Raw genomic sequence first — 4154 nt, 5'->3', positions numbered from 1 at the left:
ATTTCCCATCCCCCTCATCTTTTCAATATAATTCTTTTTTATTATTATTATTTTCCATTTTTTGTTCATTTATATTTGAGAAAGAGAGAGAGAGAGAGAGAGAGAGAGAGAGAGAGAGAATGTGTGAGTGAGGGAGGGGCAGAGAGAGACAGAGACAAAATCCAAAGCAGGCTCCAGGCTCCAAGCTGTCAGCACAGAGCTTTCACGGGGCTGAACCCACAAACCGTGAGATCATGACCTGAGCTGAAGTTGGCCGCTTAACCAACTGAGTCACTCAAGCGCCCCAGTTCTTTTTTTTTTTTTAATGTTTATTTATTTATTTTGAGAGCGAGAGAGCACGTGCGCACACATGTGCATGAGCCGGGGAGGCGCAGAGAGAGAAGGAGAGAGAAAATCCCAAGCAGGCTCTACTCTGTCAGCACAGAGCCTGATGCAGGGCTTGATCTCACCAATCGTGAGATCGTGACCTGAGCTAAAATCAAGAGTGGAATGCTTAACCGACTGAGCCACCCGGGTGCCCCTCAATATAGTTTTATTGCAATTTCACTTAAACCAGTATCAGTGCTTATGTTATTGTAACTACGTAAATGTGTTCAGACATGAGTCATGTAATAAACTTTGAGTCATTTTCATTCATGCAGAACTTGGTTTTACCTTGTTAATTGTGATCTCTGTTTAAATATATGTATTTATTACTAATTCAATCCCGAACTTGTCGACCTTTCCATTGATTTTTCTGTTTTGTTTAATTGCTCGTATTTTCAGTGTGTTTCTGCAATATATTTTCACTGCCAATATACAACATTTCAGCTATTTAATGAGTTAAACAGATTTTGATTGGCTAGTCTGAGAACACAGCCTTCATTTGTGGCGTCGATTCTTTAAGGAAATGTGTTCTGATTTCCAGGCAATTGTTTTATAAAGGTACTGTGGGCATGACCACCTGTATAATGCCAGTTTCTGCCCTCAGGGAGCTTCCAGTGTCATCTGGGACACAAGACTGAGACAAACTGATTTACACAATTAATTTACATAATTAAACTTCATTTGCATAATGAAATCCCTGTCCGAGGCAGAAATAATCCAGTGCCTATTGAGTGATACAGACGAATGGGTAAGAAAGATCTAGATGATCTATCTTGAAGGAACTGGCACTTGAGTTTTTAAGGGACTGTATATATATATTTTTAGTTTTGTTAATGTTTGTTTATTTTTGAGAGACAGAGTTATATTTTGAGAGACAGAGTGTGAGCGGGGGAGGGGCAGAGAGAGAGGGAGACACAGAATCCAAAGCAGGCTCCAGGCTCTGAGCTGTCAGCACAAAGCCCGACGCGGGGCTCGAACCCACGAACCTCGAGATCATGACCTGAGCCGAAGTCGGACATTCAACCAACTGAGCCACCCAGGCGCCCCAGGAACTGTATATATTTTTTCCATCGTGATGAAATATACACAACAAAATTTACCACGTAGCCATTTTTCAGTGGCCACCGCAGTGGCACTAAGTACGTCCGCACTGTTGTGCGACCATCACCACTGTTTATCTCTAGAACTTCTTCCTCATCATCCCAAACTGAAGATTATATTTTTCTCTCCTAAGTTACATTTAATATTTCTGATGGCAAAAATAAAATGTGTTCAGTGCCGACAACTTGTTTAAAACATAGAAAAGCACCAAGACGAAAATAAAAATATCCTATAATTCTATAAATCGGTTAGCGATTTTGTGGTGAGGGGTGGAAAGGCATCTTAGGTGGAGGGGCGAGACATCCCATGGGCTCAGAGGGTTTGAGCAGAGATGTAGTACGGGAGATAGTTTTGAATATGAAGGGTGAAGATATTGTAAACATATTTAACTTTTGCATCTTCCTTTAAAGGGGCTGAATGGGGGAGGGAGGCAGTGAGTGGTTCTAACAGTGAACCCAAGCCAGTAAGATTCCCGCAGCTGTTCTGGTTATCCAGGACTATATAACAAGCCACCCCAAACTTAGTGGCATAAAACAACAACCATTTGTTATTATTACTATCTCTCACGGTGCTGGGGATTGACTGGTCTCAGGGTCTCCTATGTGGTCGTAGTCAGATAGGGGCTGGGGCTGGACACGGGGAAGGTTTCCTCACTTACCCGTTTGGCTCCTTGGGTGCAAGAGCTGAGGCTACCGTAGCGTCCCTTTGTCCGTGTTGTCTTCCCACGTGGTCTCTCCAACATGGCAGCCTCAAGTGGCCAGACTTCTGACAGGGTAGCTCAGGGCTCCCTGACGCATGTGCCTGAGAGTAAAGCCAGGTGGGACTTGAGTCTTCTTTTATGACTAACCTCAGAAGCCAAGCAGTATCACCTCCATCACATCCTATCCTTTAGAGCTGAGGGCCTAAGGCCGGCCTGTGTTCAAAGGGAGGGCAAGTAGACGGTACTCCTCGAGAAGTGCCAGAGAACTTCTACATATTTTTTTTAATTTTTTTTAACGTTTATTTACTTTTGAGACAGAGAGAGACAGAGCATGAACGGGGGAGGGTCAGAGAGAGGGAGACACAGTATCTGAAACAGGCTCCAGGCTCTGAGCGGTCAGCACAGAGCCCGATGTGGGGCTCGAACTCACGAACCGTGAGATCATGACCTAAACTGACCGAGCCACTCAGGCACCCCGACGAGTAACTTTATCATTCACTTTTAAAACATTAATTGGGGGGCGCCTGGGTGGCTCAGTTGGTTAAGCGGCCGACTTCGGCTCAGGTCATGATCTCACAGTCCGTGGGTTCGAGCCCCGCGTCGGGCTCTGTGCTAACAGCTCAGAGCCGGGGGCCTGTTTCAGATTCTGTGTCTCCTTCTCTCTGACCCTCCCCCGTTCATGCTCTGTCTCTCTCTGTCTCAAAAATAAATAAACGTTAAAAAAAAATTAAAAAAAAAAACATTAATTGGGATCTTACTATATGCTGTGCACTGTGCTAGATGCCAGGAAAAAGTGAGCAAGATACGTGTGGTTACTGCCGCAAGGAGCTTACTGTCTTGCAGGTCAGCCAGACAGTTGAATAAAGAATGTTACAATAAGGTGGGTTAGATGCTCTGCTGGAAGTGCCAGCTCACAAAATAGTTTCCCCAGTTCTGATCTCTCTGCTCAGATGAAAATGGCATTGCTGGTGATTTGATATTTTCACCTGGATGCCATGTAGGCACCTCCCCCTCAGCATGTTAACTTGAGAGTCCCACGCCACTGCCCGGCTCTTCCCTGGGTCGTCTTTGATAGCATCCCACCCGCCTGGGCAAACCAATAGAAACCGCAGGCCTCGGTGGAGCCTATGCCAGGTCTCTCAGCCTCTACGTCGGCTGGTCTCCAAGATGTTACTTCCGTCTTAGAATTTCTCACAGAAGTTATTTTAAGAAAATAATAAATTATAGGGACAACTGGGTGGCTCAGTCGGTTGAGCTTCTGACTCTTGATTTAGGCTCAGGTCATGGCCTTGTGGTTCTGTGGGCTTGAGCCCTACGTCAGGCTCTGTGCTGATGGTGCAGAGCCTTCTTGGGATTCTCCTCTCTCTCTCTGCCCCTCCCCTGCTCTCTCTCCCTCTCTCTCTCTTTCTCTCTCTCTCTCTCGCAAAATAAATAAATAAACTTAAAAATATGTAACAGTATATGGTGAATTGAAGGCACTTTTAACACATTTAATTGATGATTTTTTTTAAAAGATTTTATTTTGGGAAGGTGCGCCTGCGTGGCTCAGTTGGTTAAGCACCCGACTTAGGCTCAGGTCACGATCTCATGGTTCATGGGTTCGAGCCCCACATCAGGCTCTGTGCTGACAGCTCAGAGCCTGGAGCCTGCTTCCAGTTCTGTGTCTCTCTCTTTGCCCCTCCCCTGCTCACACTCTGTCTGTCTGACCCTCTCTCTCATAAAGATAAATAAACATTAAAAATTTTTTAAAAGATTTTATTTTTTAAGTAATCTCCACATCCCATGTGGGGCTGAATCTCACAATCCTGAGATCAAGAGTCACATGCTCCACCCACTAAGCCAGCCAGGTGCCCCTAAATTGATGATTTTTTTTTTTTTTTTTGAGAGAGAGAGAGCAAGAGCAAGAGTTGGGGAGGGGCAGAGGAAAAGGGAGAGATATGAGGTAACTCTAATACTCCCTGTACCCCTTCACAGCCTATATATCACA

The sequence above is a fragment of the Panthera uncia genome (assembly GCF_023721935.1).
Source record: "Panthera uncia isolate 11264 chromosome B3 unlocalized genomic scaffold, Puncia_PCG_1.0 HiC_scaffold_1, whole genome shotgun sequence".
Lineage (NCBI taxonomy): Eukaryota > Metazoa > Chordata > Mammalia > Carnivora > Felidae > Panthera > Panthera uncia.
The sequence above is the reverse complement of the archived record's forward strand: the minus strand, read 5'-3'. Positions refer to the sequence as shown.